The 27,535-nt window shown below is 42.3% G+C and overlaps 1 long non-coding RNA gene across 1 annotated transcript; it reads right to left on the bottom strand.

Moving 5' to 3' along the window:
* On the bottom strand, positions 1-27,535 carry LOC136834462 (uncharacterized). Its single transcript, XR_010851819.1, has 3 exons — positions 27,202-27,535; positions 5,189-5,797; positions 1-3,188 (listed from the first exon to the last, which is right to left on the bottom strand). It is a non-coding gene; the product is annotated as an uncharacterized lncRNA (long non-coding RNA).

Here is a 27,535-nt window from a genome sequence, read left to right as displayed (position 1 = left end):
TTTTTATATTTTATCTGTCAAACCACAGTTCCTCATGAACAACAAAAATTGGAACGACTGAAAACGTAAAAAATTCACACAGAATTTCATTTATTGATTTGTTCCCAAAAGTTGACAGTTGCTGTTGGTCATACTTCGGACACTCACATAACATGTCCGACTGTTATTATCACCCTGCACTTTGAGATTGGGGAGCCTGGCCACATGGGATGATCATTAAGTGCCCATGTGTCATACGAGTATGGTCTATTCTGAGACGTGTTAGAATTACTTGTGCGTCTCTCTCTCTCTCTCTCTGATATGAGGAACTTCATTTTTTAACATTAGGTTTTATTTGTTTCAAATCATTACTTTCAGGTTTTTCATTCCATATATATTGCCATTTATTTATGATATCCATTTTTGTGTGTGTTACATAATCAGGAACAGGGATATTCACTTTTGATCTTATCATGTGGGTTGCTTATTTGGCCACTTAGTCTGCATCTTCATTTCCTTTGATCCAACATATTTCTACATTTTTTCCATTATTATAGAAGCTATGGAGAAATAATGTAATTTGTAGTACTATATTTTTTTATTTGTAACTCTGAGTAGCTTATATAGCGCTTCTTGAGTCACTAAAACTCACAAAATTGTTGAATGATGTTTCTTTATTTTTATAGCTGATGCAATTCCACACAATTCTGCTGTGAATACTGAAGCATTGTTAGGAAGAGAGAATTGACAGGTCCTGTCATGGGACACTGCAGCATATCCCACTCCGTGTTCTGATTCAGATCCATCTGTATATGTCGAGTAATGTGGACCTTTTTGGCTTACATGCTCTATTGTATGTTGTCTATCGTGTTCTGGTGTATATGAGTAACTTTTTGATAAATATTTGAGGTGTGTACAGATTCTCAATTTATTCATTGTCCAGGGAGGAGGTGATTTGACTATTGAAGGCATTTGTATATTTATATTCAGTGACTCAAACAATCTTCTAGCTCTAATTGGGAAAGGTGGTGGATGGTTATTTATCGATACATCTCTTAATTCAAATAATTTTTTTGTTGGGGAATCACTTGTCTGAATTCTTAGAGCACTTTTCATTGTTACTAGCTCTCTATGGAGAGACAGAGGCAGTTCACTACATTCAACTTGTAAAGATGATTTTGGCGATGATCTAAAGGCTCCTGAGCATATTCTAAGGCCTTCATTGTGGACAGGGTCTAACATTTTCAGCGCTGTGTCGAATGCTGAGCCATATACTTCACTTCCAAAATCAATGATGGACAGAACTGTTGTTTTGTACAGTACAGTAAGGGTATGTCTATCGGCTCCCCAAGTAGTGTTCGATAGTTTTCCAATTAGATTTAATGCTCTTTTACATTTAGATTTTACATATGTAATGTCCACTTTCCAGTTCAAATGAGTATCAAATACTAATCCTAAAAATTTTACTGTTTGGCCAACTGGTATACTATGGTTTCTGATTTTTAAATCTATTTCTTCACCTTTTTTCCACATTTTATTTTTATATAAAACATGATTGCTTGAGTTTTATCTATGCATAATTTGAAGCCTACATGTGAGGCCCATTCACCTATTTTTTCTATGCTTTTATTAATGATTTGTTCTGCATGTTTTATTCGAGACGGTGAATAATATAGAGCAAAATCATCCATATGCAGGTTACTTTTAATGCCAATAGGTAGATTACTACTATCATTAATTGCTAAAGTAAAGAGAGTGCAACTAAGGATGCTTCCCTGTGAAACACCATTTTCAAGTGGAAATGTTCTAGACAGAACATCATCAACTCTCACTTGAAAACTGCGATTTGTCACAAAGTCTTGTACAAACCTAGCTAAATGTCCACGGATGTTGTTGCCTTGTAAAGTTTTTAACATAGCATACCTCCATGTAGTATCGTATGCTTTTTCAATGTCAAAAAAGACAGCTACAGTAATTTGTATTCGTTCAAAACCTCTACGTATACCGTCTTCTAAGTTACAGAGAATCTAATGTAGATCTGTTACATTGTGACCCAAACTGAGTGGGAATCAAAATTTTATTTTCTCAAATGTGCCATGTTAGTCGAGCATTTACTATTTTCTCTAACAATTTGCATCAACAACTTGTTAAAGAAATTGGTCTGTAATTATTTATGTTACTGGGATCCTTTCCAGGTTTGGGGATATGAATTATTATAGCTTTACGCCATAATTTCGAAGCCATAAATGATTGTAAAACTCTAGTATGACTTTGCCAAAGGTGCTAAGTGGCAGATCATCTCAAAACAAATACTGTCACCTCCAGGGGAAGTTTTATTGCTGTTCAAGAGAGCATTTTCCAACTCTTCCATATTAAATTTTCTATTATAATATATATCTTCTATTGTTTCAAAATTTTTTATTAATTCTATACTGTTTTTCTTTGTATGGAAATGCCCATCTACATTTTTGTCACAGCTTACTTTTGCTAAATTTTCTCCTATTACATTACCTATTTCTTTAGGATCAAGTATTCTTTTCCCAGCCTTTATTACGGCATGAGCTGCGGCAGTCACAGCCTGTGGATTGAATTCACTGCTTGAAACAAACACTTTTGTAAAAAATAATTTTTGTAATAAAATCAATATTTCAAGATACTTACACTTTATCACTAGCTTTATCTGTGGCTACTTGGCACAGGTTCGACAAGTGTTAAAATTGCAAATGTAATTTGTAGTTTTACTAACATACAAACTTGGAGTCTTTACATAGGATTCTGCCTGCGATGCGAGCTGGAGCGGCTGTTTAATTTCCAAACAAGGTCGTTAGCTACCAAAGGTAGGGGGGAAGCTCTGCCCACTCGTCGGTCTGCACCCCACTTTTTACTTTCGGCCCAGGTACCAGAACGAGGGGTGGCTGTGGGGGGCCATAAATGTAAAGACCATCAGGTTTGCCTGAACTGGTACACCGTCTCCCTGAGGGTAGAGTGGAGGTACTCGCGAGAGGACTGGTGGATGGGCATTTGAAAATATGCATCCTTTAGGTCTCCTTTCTGCATTGGAGACGTGGGTCCTTTCAAACAAAACGGAGGCTATTTTGTAAGAGGACCAATTCAAGGATGAAGTGGAAGGAGATGCATGTTGTGCAGTGAGTGAAAAACATACTGTGATCTAAAAAATCTTGATAGTCTCGACAAGATGAAGCAATCTACTAGAAATGGGAATGAGACTTTTAAGAGGACCGATTTGGCATATAGAAACTCGGCATTTGGATGACTGTTGGAAGGTCAAATGATACTTTGTCGCTGTAAACGACATTTAGCCATGAAAAAATAGGCAATTAGCTCATTTTAACAACTGTTTAACAATTGAACAATTTTTTTGTTTTTTTTTTTACATTTACTTTTGGTAGCTTTAGAATTTTCAGTCGTCTAAGCCCTATTGTAATGGAATGGAAGGAGAAATTTTAACAAAACGTGGAAGAAGCAATGTGATTCACGATGGATAACTTTTATTTTTGATGCAACGGAGTGATTCTGAATTAAAATTTGATGTGAACAGAAAGATCGGTGTAAAGCAAGATTACATATGACGGATGGAAAAAACAGTTGAATCAACATACCCATGAACCATCTGCTGCAAAAGTAGAAGTTGAAAAGTTGAAAACAAATATTAAGAAAAGAAGTCTGGAGCCACCAACCGTTGTAGTAAATGAATGTTTAACTGGCGCCTCTCAAGCAGCTTTAGCCATAGGGCCTGACTTGCCTGCAATGCTAAAACTTATTACTAGAAATAAAACAAATACAATGCAGCTAACCCAAATTTGGACCAGTCCTATACAAAACTGGCTCTGGAAGAAAATTGCTCTATTGGGAGAGCAAAACCATTTGGAAGAATAAGACCTCCACCAAGTTCTCAGAAAGTTTTTGACTTCTGCCACCATTGCGCCTAGTCTTTTCATCAATACACTGTATGTTCCCCAACATGGAAGACCAATACCTATTGGGAGACAGGAGAAGGCAGTAAGAGAATTTTAATATTTATAAGCTGGCTTCAGCATTTAGTCTTCTCAGAAACAAAATCAATACACTGACCAACTGGTATGGAAGAAAAACTCCTATTGGGAGACAAGGAAAAGGCAGAAAGAATTTTAATAGTTGGAAGAATAAGCTCTTCAGCACTTAGTCTTCTCAGAAATTTGGTTTGCCGACGGAACTTTCACCATTAACAAGTCTTTTCATCAAGTCTATGTTATACTAAGAAGCATGATGGAGTTATTCCTATAGTTTATGCTCTTCTTCCTAACAAGCAAAGATTAACTTATTCTCGTTTATTTGAGTTACTCAAAACCATCGAACCAAATTTGAGAGCAGTTTCTATAATTTGATTTTGAGCAAGCTGCCATTCATGCCTTTAGATGCAAAATTAAGGGATGTTTTTCCATTCAATTCTGACATCTTGTTTCATTGGGTTTAAATCAGATTATTTGGACTTTTTTGTGGGCTAAAATGATTATAACGCCTTTTGCCACTAGAAAAGATGGACGAACACAAAGCAGGTCTTCCAGACGAACTAATACCCTTGTTCCATTGGTTGAAGACAACAGAATAGGCGTCAAAATGCAAGAATGAACCCTATGTTTGCTCCCAGATCTGGAACCTTTATGAACGCACTGTAAATGATGAAGAACTAACAATCAGACTGGTACTGTACAGTTTTGAATGCATCATCCTTCCATCTGGAAATTTATTGATGCCTTGAGGAAAGTTCAGAAAGGACGTGATGCATTTCTAGAAGAATTTCTGGATATCCACCTCCCAAAAAGCTAAAGAAATATATTATAGTAATACAGATATTGAATTTGAAGGGACATAATTCGAAATGAAAAATTAATTCTTTAAAAACTGTACTAAATTTTATTTTTCTAAATAATGGCTTTTCATTTCAAGTTTTTAAAATCATTATCCCATTATTAGAGTATGTCTTTATTCTCTAAGGAATAAAATTTATATTTTTTCCCAATTCAAGTTTTTATTTAATATGTTTTAAATAATATAAAATTTTTATCAGTTTTATTTTTCTGAATAAAGTTCAGAAAGGACGTGTTGCATTTCTAGAAAAATTAATCGAACAAAGACGTGATCTCACATAAGCACATGATTAGTTTTTTTGCTGAATCGCCAAGGAAACAAAATACAAAGTACAAACAACTCAGAAATAGCATCAAATACAAAGAGCACTTGCAGATTCAATGCAAATGTTCCACCAAGTTCTAATTAGTGCCAAAATGACACAATAAAAAATGTGTATTGATTTGTTAATGTTTTGATCTGCCACTCATTTTTGACACGTAAGACCAATACCTAGAGACTTTATGACGGACAAAATAAGGTCCCTGTATAAACCAAGGAAAATGCAAGACAAGTTCTAGCACAGGTTACTTAATTTCAGTTACTAAGCCTTAAAGAGTTTCTGAAAGGCAATATTATACTTAACACACAGTCTGAGAAATCACTAACCAAAATATGACATTCATTCTGGTGCCATTTTAAATCAGATTATTTGTACTTTGTGGTATGCTAACATTTAAAACAAAGGGTCCAAGTAACAAGCTGAAAACTGCCAAAAATGTCAATCCGTGCTTTATTTAACAATGGTTTACAAATGACAATTCAATATAGCTTATATTAAATAGAATAAGTTCAAACTTCACTTTTAAATCACTTGCTAGAGTATGTTTTTGAGGAAAATTAGCACGATACTGAAGAAAATATATTCCTTCGCAGATCATCAGTGATCATCTGTAACACCACCGGTTATCTGCGGAAAAGAGAAGCGTTCTAGAAAGTTTTTTACAAAATACAGTACAAACAACTGTACACTGAGCACTTGCAGACAACAAAAAACCAAAACTTGATGGATTTCTCTGTGTACCTGTATAAACCTGCAAACAGTTCTACAGGTTAAATTTTGTTTAATCCAGACCACAGTAATAACTAAAAGCATGTAATTTTAAAATTTGTTATTTAAAGATTACAAAATTAAAAATGTATTGCAGAACTAGTCTAGCTTTATTTTAATTTATTCCAAATAACTTGACATCTGCAATGTCTTGTAAATTCTATGGATCCAGATGAAAGATCTAGGTTTAGTTACAACAGACAATAAAACCAAAACTTGTGGACCTGCTATTTCTAGTTAAAATACAAACTTGGTCAAAATATTTGACTCTCATTGGGCTAGTCTAGAAGATTAATTTATTCCCATAACTTGACATCTGCCGTTGAAATTTTGACATCCACATAAAAGGCGTCCAACTGTCAGTACTGACCTGCTTTCTTAAAATACAAAGATTGGGTCATGTGGACCATTCAAGTACACATGAGTCATATGAGTGGGGGCAAATTTGATGAGAGTAAATGACTTCAAAAGCCATTTTTTTATGCAAAATCAAACATAATTCAAGCAAGGGTTGGAGCTCCAATATTCCGTAAACCCAGACATTCAAGGTAATGGGTTTATGTGATGTTAAATGATCACTCACTGAAACGGTTATGTCTTCTGACTTGGTTACAGAAATTGCATACCGCACATTCAGTTTTGGAGGTGGCTACAACTAATTCAGAACGCACTGCAGCATTATAAAAGGCTAATTATTTTTGTTTACCATCGCTCTGAGGGTAGACACTTAGGCCAAATTATACATCCTCTTAACACACTGTGAAAAAATATTCTGCTCGAATTTCCTGCCGTACAGTTACAAATATCTCCACCCACAGAAAACTATCATCATTTGGAATGAATCTTACCTACTGTTAAAGTTAGCTGACTTCCACATTGAATGGGGATGGTGGGTTAGTGCAGCCCAAGAAACAGTGCTCGCCAAGCGAACTAAAAGCTTTTTAATGGTGACTCAACAGTACAAAACTAAAGACAGCTACCACCTTCATACATGAAGGTGCGCTCCTATACACCAACGTGTACCTTCATGATCCCAAAATTCAACAGCAGTACAGTAAAACCCCCGTATTCGCGTTCTCAAGATTCGCGTTCTCACGATTCGCGGGTTTCTCTATGGAACATATCTACCCATTATTTGCGGAAAATTCGCCCATTCGTGGTATTTTTCACTGTGAAATATTCACTAATTACTGTATTTTCAGATAATTTTCATGGATAAATGCGCTTTTTGTGATAAAACTATTAAAATACTCAGGTATAAGCATTTTTTCAGGGTTTTTCTTGTGTTTAAACTATCAAAATGGGCAGTTCTAAGTGTTTTTAGAGGGGTTTTATGTATTCGCGGATTTTACCTATTCACGGGGGGGTGCGGTACCCATCCCCAGCGAATACGGGGGTTCTCTGTACTGCATTTCCCAACAACTCGTGATTAAGATAGAAAAATCAAGGTCACTATCATATTTGGTTCAAGAGAAAGATTCCCTGCTGCAACGTTAGGACTAAGGGCTTCACACCTCATGCTAAAACTGAACGTTTCACAAATAATGAGGCAAAAACAGTTGTATCTCCCCTGAGATGCATGGCAACTTCTCTAGAAAAAGGTTTTAAAGGAAATATAAAGACATGTTTATGATAAGGAAGCAATGAGGATTATTTCCAAAAACGGTATGAGGTCAGGAATCAACTGTGTGTGCATTGACTTTAGCCATCTTGGACACAGCAGTGTTCGGCCTTCTAACACCACAGATAAATTCTTAACTTCTCCTCTTAAAGGTTTATGTCTGTCCAGGTAAACACTTTAAGAGTTCTAACTAGACATAAGACAGCTACTGCTTCCTTGCCTATCAAAGCAATTAGATTAAGCACTGTCGCAAATCTGGGAAGAGCTGTCACTTCTCATCTTTTCTCTAAGCAATGGAAGACAGGAGAGAGGTTGCCAGTAGAACAAAGCCCGCATACATGAAAGGGCTTGAAGCTCACTAACACACTTTCCCGCAGGAAGAGCTAAAAGAAAGGCGTCTCCAAAGTTCTTAAGTGATGCCTTATCAAAAGGCTCAAATTGAGGTTATGTTAAAATCTGGAGGACTGCGTCTAAATTTCATTTGAAACCATGATGGGAAGATTGAAAGTTCCAGCACAGAAGATAGAAATCTTCAAACTTCAAAATCTTGAGCGATATGCCAGTCAGCATGATGCAGAACTGAATGCAACGTAAAGCAGTGTCCTCTGATCTCTTCTGAGACACCAGCTTCAGAAAATCACCCACTTAGCCTGGTAGACGCGGCTAGAATATCGATGCCTGCATCTTGCAATGTCCTCTGCAGTACGTCTTGATAACCCTTCACGCTGACAACCTTCCAAACAGTCTGAAGCCTGTCAGGGCAAGAGCGGACAACCCTTGGCGGTTTCTCCTGAAGTGAGGTTGGGGCAGGAGTCTCGGAAAGTCCACCCACAACCGTAGCAGGTGCTGGAACCATTCCTTCACGGGCCAGAACAGGATATAAGGGTCACCATAACGTTGCGATGAGCCTACAACTTGAGAACTTCCTTGATCATGTTGAAGGGCAGAAAGGCATAGAGGTCCAAGTTGGACCAACCTTGCAGCATGGCATCTGTTACCCATGCTAGAGGGTCCGGGGGGGGGGCCAGCGAACAAGAGAGAGGAAGGCAATGGTTCCTTGAGGTGGCAAACAGGTTGGCCTGCTCCATAGTTTCCACAGATTCTGACAGACCAGGGGACCCAAGGTCCACTCGGTGGGAAGGACCTGCTTTCGACGTCTCGGTTCGTCCGCCAGAACATTTAGTTTGTCCTGAATAAATCGAGTGACTGGACCAAGGGTGCACAATTGGTGGCCCTCAAATTTATCACAGAAAACACCAAATATCACTCTACTGTCTACAGTGATGAAATTGAAGCAGAATACGGCGATTTAGTGTTCTTCACTCAAGTAAGGTGGTTAAGCAGGTGAAATACACTGCAAAGATTTATCACTCTTCTGGATGAAATTGAGATATTTCTTGATGAAAACAATAAGACAGTGTCAGAACTTGAAAATGTTGACTGGCTTTATGATTTGTCATTTTTTGTGGATCTCACAAGTCATTTAAATAAACTGAATCATAAACTTCAGGGGAATAACCAAGTTATTTCTCAGCTAGCCAACGATGTGATAGTTTTTGAACAAAAACTAAAATGGTTTCAGTCACCGATAGTTAAAAAAGAGTTAGGACACTTCCCAAACTACAAACTTGTGTGTGAGAAACACAAAGTATGCAACAGACATGAACACTATGCAACAAAATTAGGAAAACTTTCGGAGGCCTTTGAGAGCTGATTTGAGAACCTCATGAAAGAAGACAATGATTTGACGTTGTTCAGCAACCCCTTTTCTGTATCTCCTGACGTAGTGGAATTTCGAAGCACAACTTGAACTGACTGATCTTCAGAATAATGACGGCCTTCGTACCAAGTATAATACATGGGACTTGCTCAACTTTTATGACTGTTTGGCCAAAGATCAATTTCCATATTTAAGAAACAAAGCTGCTATTTATGCAAGCTTATCAAGCTCCACCTACATATGTGAACAAACATTTAGTCTGCTCAAGCAGAACAAATCAAATATTTGCAGCAGGCTAAGTAATCAAAATTTGCACTGTTTTAAGACTGGCGACCATAAATTTCGACCCTAACAAAAAAGCTGGCGCATGAATGTGTCAAAAAATCTCATTAAAACAAAACAGGTTGGCAACTGTTTTTAACCCTTAAACAACTACAAACTATTTATTATATTTTATGTAAAATCTAGTGGCCCTCGATTAGATATATGTTTGATGATGTGGCCCAAGTAGCCCAAAAGGTTGTGCACCCTTGGACTAGACTCACTCGATTTTGATCTGCCCACAGTAGGTGGTCTCTTGCTGTTGGGCAGGGAGAAAACGAGTGAGTGCCGCCTTGCTTTTGTATGTGTGTTGGGGCTGTGGTATTGCCTGAGTGGACTACTACGGTCTTGTGAACTGAAACCCTAAGTGAATTGCTTTCAGCTCTCTGACATCATGGAAACTTCCCGGTTCACCAAGAGCACTCCCCAACCTAGAACCGAGGCCTCTCAATACAAGTCTAGGTCTGGGCTCGGAGAATGAAGGGCCTTCCTTCCGAAAGTCTTTGTTCAGGCCACTACCACTGCCAGTCCGACCTGATCTCCTTGGCCTTGAGGAAGAATTGCAAACCTCTCATATGAAGGTTGCCTAACTTGATGAACGTCATGATGGACGACAGAGTCCCCAGCAGGCTCATCCGCTGATGGCCTAGCAAGACGAAAGGGCTAGAAACTTGTGGACCGTCTGAAGCCAGCTGGCAATTCTCTCGGCAGACTGAAAAGCCTGAAAAATCAGAGGTGAGACTCGTCCCCAAATAGGGGATCTCTTGCGAAGGGGCCAACTGGGACTTCTGAAGGTTGATGATAATTGCCAGTTCTTTTCCTGAGTGAGGAATGTTTTTCAAGTCCTTTGTGCACTTTTCCCTAGAAGGGGATCGAAGGGGCAGTCATCCAGATATAGACTGATGATTATGCATATTAAATGAAGTCACTTTGCAAGATGAAAAAGAAAAAATGATTAAGTATACCTTAGTTTAACCAGACCACTGAGGAGCTGATTAACAGCTCTCCTAGGGCTGGCCCGAAGGATCAGATTTATTTTACATGGCTAAGAACCAATTGGTTACCTAGCAACGGGACCTACAGCTTACTGTGGAATCCAAACCACATTATAGCGAGAAATGAATTTCTGTCACCAGAAACAAATTCCTCTTATTCTTCATTGGACGGTCGGAGATTCGAACTCGCGGCCAGCAGAGTGCTAGCTGAGAACGGGCCAACGAGGAACTACCAAGTGGACGCTTGAGGTGCAGTAAAGAGGTCGAAGCAAAGAGCCTGAAAATGACATTTTTATGGTACAATAAAGCTTTATATATACTTACCAAGCACTTAAGTAGTTACTAGCTATCTACATTGCAGTCAAACAAAATTCAAATTTTCGTGCGCCACAGGTGGCTCGGGACTGATGGGCACAACTCAGCTGAGAGCTTCAATTTGTTTGATGCCCAATGCCCACTGAGGGGAGGAGGGTGGGCTCTGATTACTTAACTGCTCGTTAAGTATGTATAGAACTATTTTATCATAAAAATGTCATTTTTATATATGACTTACCAAGCAATTACATAGCTGATTCCACACTAAGAGGAGGTGGGAATCATGGACCTATTCCAATCCAAAACATTAATAAAGATAATGACTTTGAACTAGGAAAGTTGCTGGCATTGTACCTTACCTGGTATGAGAGCTGCTTAAGGCAGGCACTGCCTCTGGTTGGTGCTCATCTTGACCTGTAGAGGACATGGCAGTATGGCCAAGAATCGCCTTTACTTTAGTGGGGACTTTGCAGCCATGGAGGTTCACCGATGGTTGACAAAGATGAAAAAAAGGGTGCCCTTACTCTGGGCAACAACCAGAATAAAAAACAACGCTGTCACCTACACTTGAATAAAAACCCACACCCCAACCATTAAAAATCTGGAGGGTACTCCGGGTACAATGTACCCCGACTTCCCTTGAACTCAACACCTCATCAAGGTGAGAGGAAAGCACAAAGGACCCAACATACAACTATTATCAAACACAGTTTCTAGGTCTTTAAGATAACGCGAAACAAAAACCGATCTACACTTCCAAAATGTTGATTGTAGAATGTTCTCAAGAGACTTGTTATGTCGAAAAGCCAGAGAAGTTCAACAGCCCGAACCTCACGAGCTTTGACCTTAAGGGAAGGCAACACATCATCTTGAACTTCAGAGAATGCGCTTCCGTAATAAGTCATCTCAAGAAAAAGGAAAGAGCATTCTTTGACTGCAGACATGAAGGGTTCCTCACTGAGCACCAGAGCTTGTCCGAAGGACCTCTGGTCGTTTCTGTCCTCGGAAGGTAGTATTTCAAGGTTCTCACACGACAAAGAAGTCTCCCTTCGTACTCTGGACCAAGGATGTCCGTTAAGTTCTTAATAACAAACGAGCAAGGACATGGTTTGGAAACAACTTCCTGTCAGTCCTCAGGGAAAGAAAAAAAAATCAGCTATCTGGCTTATATATAGAGGTTTCAGAAGATATGTTGTGATGGCGGCACCATACTCTGAAAACTGACCGCTTGGACTGGTATAGCCTACTAGAAGATCTTCTGCACCTAGCCATAGCTTCTCCAGCTTGCCTTGAAAAGCCTTTTGCTCTGACGAGGCTCCTGACAGTTTGAAGGACGAACCTTGATGGAACCTGAGAAAGTGGGGCTGTCCGAGCAGTGGCTATTTTTGTGGTAGGAGTCTTGGGAAGTCCACTAACAGTCGCAGCAGATCCGGAAACCATTCCTTCTTGAGCCAGAACACAGCAATCAGGGTCATTGAGATGTCCTGGTGAGAGGAGAACTTGTTGATCACCTCCCTGATCAACCGGAAAGGTGGAAATGCACGGACATCCAGGTCCGTCCAATCCAACAGCATGGCATCTGTCGCCCATGTGAGAGGGTCAGAGACTGGGGAGCAAAAGAGGCAGACAATGATTTCTTAATGTTGCAAAGAGGTCCACAGCGGTTTGCCCCAAAGATTCCAAAGATCGTCGCATGCAAGGGGGTCCAGGGCCCACTCCATTGGCAAAACTTGATTGCAATGGCTCAATTCGTCTGGAGGACGTTCATTCTCCCCTGAACGGCGGCGATAATTGTCACCTGGTTCTGCTCCACCCAAAGGAGGAGGTCTTTCGCCGCCTTGTAAAGTGAAGGAGTGGGTGCCCCCTTGTTTGAGGACACAAGACAGCACCGTGGTGTTGTCCGCGTAGACCGCTACTTTGCCGGAAACTAGTGAGAGAAGGCCTGGAGGCCCTGGTGAATGGCCTTTAGTGCCTTCATATTGATGTGGAAAACTCTCTGATCTACTGACCACATCCCTGAGATCTTCAGACTCCCTAAAAGGGCTCTACCGAGGCCAAGGTCCACAGCAGACTCATCCACAGAACAGCTAAACAGGTCCTGAGGTCTAGGAACTCCCGGACAGTCTGGAGACAGGAATTAATCCATTTGGGAGAGAGAGAGAAGCCCAAAAAGTCAGTCTGGAATCATCCCTAAATAGGGAATCTTCTAGGTCGGAACTAATTGTGATTTCTGAAAGAGTTGACCAGAATGCCCAACTCCTGTGTCAGGCGGAGAGTTTTGTTCCAAGTCCTCCGCACACTTCCCTTCCAAAGGGAAGTGGAGCAGCCAATCGTAGAGATAGAGGCAAATGTTGATGTCAAGAACGTGAAGCCATTTACCAAGAGGAGCAAGGATCTGAGTGAACATCTGTGGGGCTGTGGATAGGCCAAAGCACAAGGCTCGAAACTGGAGAACTTTGCCCTGAAACAGCCTCTTTCTTCTTTGGCTGGAGAGCCTCAGGAGAAGAAGGGGAGGAGGCAGCTGCAGACGAAGACTATGACAACGATACCTTATGGCTCCTCTTCTTTGACATCTTCAGGATGGTGGTCAGCAACTGGTCTCCCAAACAGGAGGGAGCAGCAGGAACAACCGGAGTTGCGAAGACAGTGGGCGGAAGGGTGACTGTATAACTGAGCAGGAGCACGAACAGCAGTCTGGTCTACCGCAGCCGGAGTCATCAGGGTCAGAACATGCATCGAGACTGATGTGGGAACCTCAGCAAACGCCATCTTAGTTACAGTGGTTGTGATAGAAGTAACAGAGGCGTGAGTCACAACCAGAAGCTCAGGAGGGTGTAAAACCTTCAGGTGTGCCAAGACACCTTGCACTGAAGGAACGCCTGCAAGCCCCACGGAGACCCAAGTCTCCCGAAGGTTGTCCGCCTGACCTGGAGAGGACAAAGTCGGGTAAGGGGAGGGAGACTCCTCTTGCTTCAAGGGAGAAGCTTCCCCTTCGGAACAGGTGGAGACCCTGGGTCCCCCCCCCACCACCCCACGATCTCCATCTGACAAAGCAAGCGAAGACGAAGAGGGGGAGACAGCTCCCGAAGGAGATATAGCCTGCTTAGGGAAGCTTAGTAGGAGGGAGAAATAAAAAGAGAAGGGTTGGCAACCAAAGGCGTAGTCAGCGGTGTGTAACCCCCGGACGAAGCTTTGAAAGCTTTTTTTCTTGTACTGCTTCCTACCGATAGGCTCTACCCACTGCACAGGCGACCAAGATCAACATTCAATACAAGTAGATTCTGGATTACAGTCATGGCCCCTGCAACTAGTGCAAAGGACATGAGGGTCAACATCAATAGGCGAGCGTAAGTGGGTGCACCCCTTGCTGTCAACACCAGGACCCACATGCTGGGTGATGGCCTTCTGTACAGGTTTAGATGATTCATGGGTCTACATGTACATCCGGTACCTCCCGCCTATCGGATGGTGGTTAACTGCCTAACCACCTTGTTCAAAAGCTTCATGGACATCCCAGCTTTGCTGAACGTAATTTCTTATGTAAAGGACCGATGGTTTGTATACTGTGGAAACAACAGGAAATAGATCCAGTAGCACCTGAAACCAGCATGAAAGGATACAATTCTGAGATCACCTCTGTTGTTTAGACTAAGCCAGCAACATGTCTCCACATCGCGTTGCCTAGGTTGGCAGGTTGCTAAGAGCTCACTCTACACACACATTTGCAAGTGCAATACACTGTTTGTGTTTGGTTGCAGAGCTATTCAACACTGAAGTTTCAAGCTTTCTTCGACTGATCATCCATTTCCGCAGGGTTTACTTCCATGATAATGCATCTTACCATAATCAGTGTTAACTTCTTAACTCATTTAACAGGAGCCGAGGTAGAAGTAAATCAAGAGCGCCGGTCAACAGATTCATCTTTGGCAAAAGCGAAACAGAACAAGCTAAGCACTGCTTAAATGCTACAGGAGAATCAACCAAATCATGGTTGAAACCCCTCAAGTCTAAATGGAGGAACTGAGATGGAAGACAATGGCAGTCTACAGACAATGATGGCGAGGCAAAAAAATGGCAGAGAAAGTGACATACCACAGAACATCAGCAAAGATGCCACGGGCACTTGGGGTGATCTTCACCTTAATATGTATGGTCAAATTTCTAACCATAATAAAAGAATATATCTCAATTACCTACTATTTTTTCTCCTGAACCACATAGGGAGCAAAAGAAGGCGGAGCAGAATCAGTGCGATAGTAATTAACCTACTTTGCATTTCAGGGCCATGTCGAATTGATTTTCGTCGATAAAATCTTACCAAAGCATCGGATATGAATTGGATTTTGGAGATAGCTATTTGAAGCCACAGCCTAATTAGCAAAAATATGCAGTGATGTCTACTGTTGATAATTGAGGCATTTATCGGAGTAAATCAAAGAAATTTAAAGGGAAACTTAGCTAAATCTAGCAGGCTTGTACATAGAGGCTAGTAAAACGTCATTACTGAAGGCTGTCCCACTCATTGATGTACTTCACCAAACCTTGCCCGCATACTTTATGAATGAAGACTTAGATGCTGGTAGTGCTGTAGTAGTATTAATAGTAGTAGTAGTAGTAGTAATAGTATATGGAATTCTTATACTGCTTCACACACTCAAAACACCTACCCTACATACTCTCTCTTATCTTTTGACAAGTCTCTGAGTACAAGAAGGAAATGGGAATCAAATGAGAATATTAATTGTGTAATACAGTTCCATGGTACAATTCATGTTTCCTTTGACTAGAATATGGACAAGTTTTACAGCAACACTCTAAAAACCATTGTTGCTTCTTCATATTGTCTCCTCAAAAGTTCTGCGTACCTGCTTAGTCCTGCTAAACAAATGTAACAATGCAAATGTTCTAACCTAAACTTCCTTCACGCATGATCAGTCCCATAATAAATCCACGGTGCTTGGTAGAGAACACTATTTCCACCTCATGATTTTATTTGGGTACCTCTGTCAGTTTGTGGTTTCTATAGGCTTGAGTCATTCACTTGAAACTGACACTCGTGCTTGTCTTACGGTTGTCGAGTGGTTATCACAGAGTATGTATTCCTGGTTTTATCAATTTTTTTTATGGATTTGAAGTTACTCATTCTTTCAATTTTCAGTTATTTTGAGTATTTCATTTACATTGTTTATTAAATATATATTTAATTCAATCATAACCACATTGTAGCGCTGAATGACGCTCGCAACTCATTGTCCAAGCGCTTGGGCTAAGCTCTAAATTTTATAATCCACTCATAATCCTTTTGCAGTATATTATCTGACAATTTCAATCATTATCAAGCAAGTGTCCTACTCAAGGTTTTCCTTATTGTACAAGAGGGTCAAAAATATTCTTTCCATGACCATTATCATACCACTGGGAATCCTGCTGTTATGTCTGATATAGTTTACGTGACTAGCCTCTCTCTGCTTGCTTACTAAATTTAGCTAAGTTTCCCTTTAAATTTCCTTTATTTACTCTGGTAAGTGCCTTAATTATCCTCAATAGACATCATCGCATATTTCTGCCGATTAGACTGTGGCTTCAAAGAGCTATTCCCAAAATATGATCCATATCCGATGCTTTGTAAAATTTTCTATTGATGAAAATCTATTAGACAAGGCCCTGAAATGCACCGTAGGCTACCGGGTAGGCTAATGGAGGAGGAGGAGGAGGAGGAGGAGGAGGAGGAGGAGGAGGAGGAGGAGGAGGAGGAGGAGGAGGAGGAGGAGGAGGGAGAGGAGGAGGAGGAGGAGGAGGAGGAGGAGGAGGAGGAGGAGGGAGGAGGAGGAGGAGGAGGAGGAGGAGGAGGAGGAGGAGGAGGAGGAGGAGGAGGAGGAGGAGGAGGAGGAGGAGGAGGAGGAGACTTATGGTGTGCCCTGACAAAATGTCTACATAAACTATCTTCCTCTGGCATCTTCTGATACTTCTCAAAATTTTCAATCTTCATCAGATCATTCATTTTCACATCAAGAAAACCACACTCGTGCCTCAACATCTAGGCGAACGACTTAACGCACGAACAGAAAACAAGCACAATACTGTACAGGAGAAAATAAGCCCGAAATCTTCAAAATGATTACTAACGCCGATTCACAGTCTATACGAGGGAGAAGCCATTCATCTGCAAGGAATGTGGGAAAGCATTTGTCTTTACGCGTGGTTTTGACAAATCATAAGAGAATTCATACCGGAGAGAAGCCATTCAATTGCAAGGCTTCTCTCCAGTATGAATTCGCCCGTGACCTGCGAGCTGACGTTTCCTGGAGAATGCTTTTTCGACATCCGTTGCAGATGACCACTTGGAATCAAGGGCCTCAACATCAAGAGGTCGACCTACAGTCGTTTCTTTCGAAGCAGCTTCTGATCAAACTAAAATGAGGAAGACAACAGAGTTAATGACAATTATCACCAGATAGACTATTTAGCAACTCCCAGTTTATTAAAAAGAGAAGGACTCAGTGTTACATCAAAAAATTTGAAAAATTGAGCAGCGTCACCAAAAAAAAATACCCTGCAGATGAAGCAATAGCCCTAATAGCCCTAATAATGGATTGTTCTTTAACAAAAAATACATATTAGAGGACAAGAAATAGAGCAATAAAGAGGAAATGTGAATTGTATCCACCCTATTACCTAATTAGAGGACAAAAACTATGCCGTCCTTGGCCAGAAAAATTATATTTTCATGACAAAATTACGTTTCATATATACTTACCATGTAATTACATAGATATAGTTTTGACTTCATGCGGACGCCTTTTACTTAAAAATCATGGTAGCACTTTGACATTTAGTGTAGGTGACAAGCCCTGCCCACTTAACGGGAACGTTGGAACGACTTCCCCGGTAGTGTCGTTCCGTTTGTCCCCTTATGTCCGTTAGAGGGGCGAAGGAAGGGCTCTGATGCTATAATTACTTGGTTAAGTATATATGAAACTTAACTCTATTATGAAAATATCATTTTCATACAAGTAACTTACCGAGTAATTACAAAGCTGAATCCCATATTGATAGGAGGTAGGATGAAAGGACATATTCTACCCCAAAACATTAAGGTGTGATGACTTGGGAAATAGAAAGGATGGCTAGCATCGAAACAATGCTTGTCGTTTCCTAACTTGGTAAGAGAGCTACTCCAGGTGAATACGGCCTCCGATTGGTGCTCATCTTAACCTGTAGTAGGCTTGGTCGCTGAGAAAACATATAATAAGTCCCCTTGCCTACGCTGACAAAAAACGACTACCCACCCACTAAGACCGGTGGGCACTCTGGCTACAAAGTGCCCCCAGGCTCCCCAAAAACTTGACACCTTACGCCAAGGCTAAGAGACAGAGGGGAGAGAGAATGCTTCCTCTGCTTCTTCCCCCAATGCCATGCCAGCCACTTATAATGGCCACAAGGTACTGCAATTCTCAAATGCTGTTTCTACTTTTGAGTAATGAGACGCGAAGATTGATTTGCACCTCCAAAAGGTTGGCTGAAGAATGGACGAAAGGAACAAATTACGCTTGAAAGTGACAGGGGCAGCGACTACTCGGACTTCACGTGCTTTCACTTTGAATGAAGGCAAAGTGTCCTCCCGAATCCGAGAACGCACCTAGGAAATCAGGTCCCTTAGGAAGAATGACAATGCGTTCTTCGAAAGAGGGCGAGGAGGAGGAGTCTTGACAGAACACCAGAGGTTGCTGGACGGCCCTCTGATCTTCTTGGTCCTTCGCAGATAATATCTCAGGGCTCAGACGGGGGCAAAGAGCCCTTTCCTCTTCCCCCGGGCCCAGGATTTCCATTAACCTCTTAACCCTTAATGGAAGAGCATCTATAAGAGGTTTTGAGTGATAGATGGGCTAACTCGTACGAGCATCAATATTACTCGCCATACGAATTGGACGAATCTAGCAGGGAAGATGTTCACAGCACGTCAATGGTTGATAAATGACTTATGGCAACTTTGTAGCTCAGCACAGGAAAGATGTTCACAGCACGTCAATGGTTGATAAATGACTTATGGCAACTGTGTAGCTCAGCACAGACAGGGGGGGGATAGGTGCGCCTTGAGACTTGATGGGGGAATGTATTGGCCCCCTCTATCCCAAAACGTCTTTTATTTATTTGCTTAAAAATATACCAGTATGTCAGCCATAATTGTAACTTTGCAAAGAAAAGTCCGAAGAAATATTAGAAAATACATGTGTACCTCCCAAAAAAGTTACTGCACCTTCCCTTCTCAGTAAACCTTGTCAATATTTTACAACAAATATATTCAGAATTTGTTACTGATTTTAGTTCTGTACTTATATTTTACAAAATAAAGTAAAATAAATTATTAGAAAAACCACGTATAACTTGGTAAAATGAGCATATTTTTACGAGTTTCTTGTAAAAGAGGCCCCACACAGGGTTGCAATGTGGTCACTTTCAACTTCCCGTGGAAGGGAGGGAATGATCTTTAAGAATTTTTTTTCTTATACCATGTGCATTTGCTTATCTTAATCTTTCCACTGATGTGTTCTTTTCATAAATTGGCCAACTTTAAAGTCTTCCTAGTCTAAGGGGGTGTGTTTAATATATATTTGGCCTGTCCCTTTAAGGCTAAGGTGAAAGCAATGAGGCCAGGGCTTGGATGGGTCCTATTTCTTGGCTAGGAAACCTAGGGTAAAAGAGCACACTGCGTCTCCTTGGGAGAAGCCTACCCTCTTGTCAATAGCTTGCAGTTCACTTACACTCTTTGCAGTCGCCGAAGCTACGAAGAAGTGTGACTTCCGAGTGAGACTCGGAAGTCCTTTAGGGAAGCGGAACCGAGGGATTTGAAAAGAGGGCCTGTGAGCCACTTGAGCACAACGTCTAGGTTCCAGGAAACCAAATTGGCCTCCTCTATGCTTATTGCGAGCCATAGCTCCCTTTAATAGTGGAAGAGGACAGACCTCTAGAGGTCCTCAGAGAATGTAGTCCGCTATTTGTGTCAAAGATGTCTCAAAAGACGAGATGCTGCCAAGACACCATCTATGAAAAACTGTCCACTTTGCTTGGTAGACGTTGCTAGAAGATCATCGTCTGCTTCTTGCGACAGTCTACGCGCTCCTGAAAAGCCTTTCGCTCTGACCAGCTCCCTGAAAGTCTGGAGCCTGTCAGAGCAAGAGTGGACAACCTTTGGTTACATCTTTTGAAGTGAGGTTCTTTAAGTAGCCACGGTTTTTGGGGAAGTAGCCTTGGGAAGTCCACCAAAAGCTGTAAAAGGTCCGGAAACCACTCCTTCATGGGTCAAACAGCTACGAGGATCATGGAGACATTGTGGTGGCAAACAAACAGATGAACTTGCTCAGCACTTCCCTCACCATGCTGAAGGGTGGGAAGGCATACATATCCAGGCCTGACCAGTCCTGGAGCATGGCGTCTGTTGCCCATGCCACAGAATCCGGGGCTGGAGAGCAGAGGAGAGGAAGAGGATGGATTCTTGAGGTGGCAAACAAACAGGTCCAACGTCGTCTTGCCCCATTATCTCCAACTTCCTGACTTGAGAAGGGACCCCAGTGATCCGAGGTCCATTTAGGTTGGGGTGAAGGCCCTGATTCCAACAGACAGCTCAGACTTGATTTCCTGAGTCAGAGTCGGGTAAAACGCTCAGTTCCCTTGAATAAATTGAGTGACCAGTGTGAGTCCGATTTTGGTCTGCCCATCAGAGAAGATCGGATCATTGCTGCCTAGCAGACAGAAAAGCCCGAAAAGTCTGAGAATTGAGTGCATCCCTAGAGAATCTGTGTTGGGGCTAACTGGGACTTTTAGAGGTTTAATGACAGTAGACCCTGAGCAAGGCAAAGAATGGTGCTGTCTGCATGGAATACCACTGTCTGGTAGGTCGTGGCTGAGAAGCACCGAAGACCTAGATGAATTACCTTTAACTCCCTGACACTGATATGTAGGTCCCGCTCTTCTGGGGACCATGTACTTGAAACTTCCTGACATACTTCCTCGGATGGATGGGGAAGGGCTCCCCAACCTCAGATCTGAACTGGCATCTGAGTTTGTCTCCATCTTGGTTGGGGCTCATAGATTGAAGAAGAGACTGGTCTCAACCCTGAAAGACTACAAACAGACAGCCCCACTGTGCAGGTCCAACTTGATTTCCTTGAGTGAGAAGAAACACTTCAGAAGGGTTGGGTCTTCTCTGTCCTTTTGGTTGGCTTTTAGATAAAATTAGAGGACTTCATGAAGGGGATGGAGTCCCTCCTTCAGAATCTTGACGATCCAACAGTCTGCCCCTGATGGCTCCACTTCTCCCAAAAGTGGAGGGGGAGAAAACTTCTTGTTCATCATCATGAAGGGCTTGATGGTTGGCGAACTGGACACTGGAGCGGGGACAGAAAAGCACGAAAAAGTCTGAGAATTGAGAATCATCCCCAAATAGAGAATCTGTGTTGGGGCTAACTGTTGACTTTTAGAGGTTTAAGAGTATTCTTCCATACCCTGAGCAAGGCAAAGAATGGTCTGCCTAAAGTGGTCCTATGGGTGCACTTCCCAAGGGGATCAACAGAAGCCAGTCATCCAGGTAAAGACTGATGTTGATGCCGATCAAACGGAGGGATTATTTAGCTGCAGGAGGCTGGGCTAGGACCTCCAAGTTAAAGGTCAGAGTTGAGGTGCCATGGAGAGGATGAAGCAGGGAGCCCTCTTAAAATGAACCAGGTTTCCCTGGAAGATGAACCTGACGTACTTCCTGCAGTCTGGATGGATGGGGCTATAGAAGTATGCATCCTTAGTATCTAACGTTATCATCCAGTCGCCCAGGTGAATTGATACGACTGACTGGTTTGTCTCTATCTTGAACTTCGTCTTCCTTACAAAGAGATTGAGGACGCTTGCATCCAGGACTGGTCTCCAACCCGCCGACACTTTGGGGACTACAAACAGACGATTGTAGAAGCTACCCTACCCAGAGCCAGGTTATTCTTTTAGACAGAAAGCGCCTCAGAAGGGGAGGAGGCAGCAAATGACAAGTCAAAGACAAAGATGAAGACGACGATACTCTATGACCCCCCTTCTTCGATTTATTCTTCAACATCTTCAGGATAGTGATGAGGTCTCCCATTCAGGAGGGAGCAGCAGGAATCACTGGCAGCAGCAGGCACAGCAGGGGCAACAGGAACCGTGAAGCAGTAGGCAGAAAGGACACCGTGTACTGGGGAGCGGGGGCACGTGCGACAGTCTGGTCCAGCATCGTAGGGGTCGTCAGGGTTGGGAAGTGCGTAGACACCAACGTGAGAACCTTCACAAACGCTGTCATGGCCACTGTGTCATAGTGGTAGCAACACCAGCATGTGCCACCACAGGCAACTCCACAGCATGCAATGCCTTCAAGTGCGACAGGATACCTTGCACTGACGGGGTGCCCCTGACCCAAGGAGGTCCACGCCTTACGGAGCTTGGCTGCCTCACGGAGCTCAGCCGCCTGACCTGAAGAAGGAGACAAAGTCGTGTGAGTTGAGGTAGACCCCTTTTGCTCCAAAGGAAAATTTTCCCCCTTGGAGCGAGCGGAGGTCCCCCCGAGAAGAGATCGTCTTGATTTCCCACCCGCTCCAACAATCGTCACCCAACGAAGTGAATGAAGACGAAGAGGGAACGATTGCTCCCAAAGGAGAAATAGCCCAGAGAGGAAGTTTGGCAGGAGGGAGAAACATGGAAGAAGGGTTGGCAACCAAAGGTGTAGTCGACGCTTTGGAAGCTTTCCTCCCGTACTGTTTCCTTCCTATAAACTTCACCCATGGCACAGGCGACCAAAGACAACACTCGGCACAAGTAGATTCCAGGTTACAGTCATGCCCCCTGCAATTGGTGCAGACATCATCAACGGGTGATCGGAAGTGGGCGCACCTCTTGCCGTCAACACCAGGAGACACACGCTGGGTGACGGCCTTCCGTACAGGTCTAGATGATTCGTGGGTTTGCATACTATACAAACATCAAACACACAAGCAAGAAGTTATGCTCATAAAATAAAACGAGAAAGATCCCAACGGGAAAAAAAGCAAAACGGTGATCACGGCAGAGTCAGCAAACACGTCTGCATAGCATGACAGGCGAAAGCAAATTGGGAGGTTTACGTCCAGGCAGGAAGGGCTCCCGCCCACTGGACAGTAGTCAACTATCTAACCAACTTGTTCGAAAGTTTAATGGCTGTAAAGGACCGAGGGTTTGTATACTGTGTAGGAGGAAAAGACCTTTATGGTCCCGGTCCCAACCGTACTAAGGAAATGTTAGTGGCTGAAATACAGAAGTGGATATTGCCGGTAACGAAGATAATAAGCGATTGTTGGGCACCATACTCCCAGTTACAAATCGAAGGGTACACGCATGAAATCATGAACCACTCACGAAACTTTGTGGATCCAGAAACTGGGGCATCAACCCACAAAACCGAGCGTTGCTGGAAGACGTCTTTGACAAATACCTGGTGTATCACATCTTCCGCCGAAAATACTCGGTATGCAAAACCCCCTTCCACGTGCTCATGGGTGCTGTTGCCCCCTCTACCCATCGCTTGTTTCCCAGCGAAAAACAAACTTCACACCTCCCAAAAATATGTGGAATTTACTGGACACTTTTACCAGACACACATGTAATTCTAATAGCCACAATGCCCTCTCAACTCCTCGAATTCTTCGCGCTTTTTTGATATGCTTGTAACTAAGAAGCCGTAATATCCAAACGTTTGGATTTACGGCTTAGTAGTTACAAGCATATCCAAAAAAAGCGCGAAGAATTCGAGAGGTTAAAAGGGCATTGTGAAGGATAACAGGTGTCATATATATTAGGCGAGTGTTCTTGTTGGCAAGCGGAAGACAGGGCCGCCCACCCTGTCTGAACGTCCACTTAGGTTAAGAGCAGCCTACACGTTCGGACTACGAACTCGGCCAGAATAGTAACTGGATGTTGGGGGGGTATCCCTGGCCAGGCAAGGGTATGGTGACCTAAGCAAGGTTAGGAAGGTGAGATTTGGTTAGGTTAGGACCTGGCATCCTCGGAACAATTAGGTTTGTTTGCATATACATAAGAAGTTGCATAGGCCAGTCGTGTCCAAACGTACAGTTAACCAACAAATTCAAAGTAACCAGTTGAACGGAGCCTTGTATGCAGTTTGTTGGGTCAACCTTCCAGTAAATATCTCGGTATTTCTAAGTAACGGCCCACACGGACGGAACGGTTCGCAAACTGTCATTGGAACCAGTTCAAGAAAGGATTGGCTAAAAGTCTTGAAAGTCATTAGGGAACCATCAAAAAAGGATTGGCTAAGGAAATCTTCTATTAGAAAAGGAACCATTGGGTAAATGATCCGGCCATGACACATTGCGTAATTCCCCCGCGCTCTGAACACTTCCAGAAAATGCATTTGAACGCGACCCCATCGGCATCAGTGAGACTTGTGCCTCCTCTATACAGCAAGCCGAGACCTCTACATCCCTATCAAAGTAACTGTTTTCTCCTAAATTACGAAATAATGACATATTTCTGATTAAACAGAGGTTCATTAAGGTTTAGCCGTGCGCGGTGCCAACTTGCTGGCCGTGACACTCTTGAAATTTTTACTCAAAAGCACGCAAGCAACGCCGTCTCGATATTTGCCGAGGCACTTGTGCGAACAAACTGCCCATTTCCTGTGTTAAATCTGCAAGAAATTTATACCCATAGACGCTGATACCGTTTTCTTTACATCAGTGGGAAACGCTGGCGGCCGTGGAGGGGGAACTAGCGAATTTTTGGGACGCCAGAGCGCTAGTCATTTTTAAATAATCAGGTGGCTAAACACCAGAGTAAGGTTATAAATTGAGTAAATGTATTATGTGTTCATTATGATTCATCTGAAAATATTCATCCTTGTTGGAACAAACCAGATTCCCGAGGCAAATTTCGTCGCTTCTGCTGCGAACATGACGACGACGCAGCTATTTTTCACGCTTTTTTTATTTGTTAATATTACTCATACAATGTAATATATAGATTACATACATAGTGTAAGTTTTGTCATACATAACGGTGTTTTAAGTAATAATTTTCGATTTAAAACATTTCAGTCCTGTATTTAGACGTCACAGCATCTTGACTACTGTACCAATTTTAGATAAATTGTCATACTCAAATTCCTTGCATTTTTGCCGGAGTGGTAACATTCAGATGTACGCTAAAAATGTCTGAGAAGCTTACATAGCAATATGGACTTCAATCGGACTTCGATCGGTAAAACTTTACTTTAGTTGCGCAGCCTGACTCCCGCCAGTCATGACCAGGACAGGTTCCTCATTCATAAAACAAAAATAACCTTTCCTATCATGCCAGGTCCTGACCTAACCAGGTCTTACCTACCTAACCTAACTTGAAGCGACGCGCCCTGACCTGGCCCAGGGGAAGGGGGAAGGGGTTCATCCCCCTTGACCCCCCAAAAAGGCAGTGTTTTAAGTGAATTAAGAACAAAATGTGTATAATTACAATCAATTAATGACCCCGGGAACTCCAAGTCCCAAACTTTCACTAGTATAGGCAACGAAATGTTTCACCGTGCCGATTACAACCAAAATCTTGGGAAATATCGATAAAACGTTACATATATACGCAATTTGCGTTCGTTACACTGTTAAATGAGCACTGGGAAGGAAGTTTCCAATGGCCATTCAAATGCATCGTCATTGGGGGGACGTCACATTGGATTCAAAATTGCTTAGAACGCTTTTTTTTTTTTTTTACGAAGGCGTCACATGCTGTCCTACGGCTCAATTTGTTAATGAAACTTCAATCTCTGGGAAGGTTTTCTTAAAGGTTTAATTTTTGTGTTTCACCAATTAAAATATTGGGCGATTCTAAGCCGGCTGTCCGCGGTGAGTTAGACTGCGGCAATTGGCATTTTTCTATGTTATTTTATTTGTTTTACAAGAATTTAAAGTAATATTTTGTCGCCCGGTTGTGACTAAACCGTGATTGCCCTTTGAAGACTACACGACTTGAATTACCTAACGCAGGGTGGGTCTGAGCGGCATTCGCGCCAGCCCCCCACCTCCATAGCTAATACGGCAAAATTGTAACCAGTAAACGCCTCTAGGGTACGTTATGTTGGTATTTTTAGAAAAACGCCAATTGCCATAGCCTAGCTCACCGCCGACAGCTGGCTTAGAATTACCCTAACTTAACCTACCAGGCTTAGAATTACCCTAAACCTAACAGGCTTAGAATTACCCTAAATTAACCTAACAGGCTTAGAATTACCCTAACTTAACCTAACAGGCTTAGAATTACCCTAACTTAACCTAACAGGCTTAGAATTACCCTAACAGGCTTAGAATTACCCTAACTTAACCTAACAGGTTTAGAATTACCCTAACAGGCTTAGAATTAACCTAACTTAACCTAACAGGCTTAGAATTAACCTAACTTAACCTAACAGGCTTAGAATTACCCTAAAAGGCTTAGATTTAACCTAACAGGCTTAGAATTACCCTAACAGGCTTAGAATTAACCTAACTTAACCTAACAGGCTTAGAATTACCCTAACTTAACCTACCAGGCTTAGAATTACCCTAACTTAACAGGCTTAGAATTAACCTAACTTTAATGTCAGAACCTAAGAGGCTTAGAATTACAACCTAACAGGCTTAGAATTAACTAACAGGCTTAGATTTAAACAGGCTTAGGCTTAATTTTACCCTAAGGCTTAACCTAACAGGCTTAGAATTACCCTAACTTACCCTAACAGGCTTAGAATTAACCTAACTTAATGTCAGAGGCTTAGAATTAACCTACCTTAACCTAACAGGCTTAGAATTACCCTACCTTAACCTAACAGGCTTAGAATTAACCTAACTTAATGTCAGAGGCTTAGAATTAACCTAACAGGCTTAACCTAACAGGCTTAGAATTAACCTAACTTAACTGAACCTTAGAATTAACCTAACAGGCTTAGAATCACCCTAACTCAACCTAACAGGCTTAGAATTACCCTAACTTAACCTAACAGGCTGCGTTAGTTAGCCGGGGGGCTCTGGCCCCCGTACCCAGCAGTAAAGGCAGCCAAAATTTTCCTTGTAACAGCGTACGTACGAAAGCAGTTCCGAGGCGACAGACCGACAAGAAATAGAGGTAAATTCCTGATAATCCACCAAAATAATACACGAGTCCATCTTGAAGGAAATAACCCCACGGAGACGATCCTTTGCCCCCTCCTTCCCCGACATTTCTCTAACCTAACCCATGCGGCCCCAACTTAACTCACACTTAAATAGTCTGCCGTACGTAGGGGGCAGCGGGGCAGTCCTAAAGCCGTGGGTCCTTCCGCCCCACCCTTCAATTTAGACCACGATGTCGGCCTCCTCCTCCTCCTTCGCCGGTTGCTGGTGACCGCCTGCAGCTGCTGCAGCAGCAGCAGGAGGAGGGGTCGTTTTAACGCCGAAGTTACGTCAAATTAAAGGTTTTTCCGTGTATATTGGATTGCACGACTGCCGTGAACCTTCACCCGACTCCCCACCGGTCATTTTCTGTCAATCTTCCCGGTGGGAATCGACTTCGCGTCCGACGCGTCCTTCCGCCACGACACCACCGACGGGAAT

The sequence above is a fragment of the Macrobrachium rosenbergii genome, chromosome 53, assembly GCF_040412425.1.
Source record: "Macrobrachium rosenbergii isolate ZJJX-2024 chromosome 53, ASM4041242v1, whole genome shotgun sequence".
Classification (NCBI taxonomy): domain Eukaryota; kingdom Metazoa; phylum Arthropoda; class Malacostraca; order Decapoda; family Palaemonidae; genus Macrobrachium; species Macrobrachium rosenbergii.
Note: the sequence above shows the minus strand (reverse complement) of the source record. Positions and strands in the feature narration are given on the sequence as shown.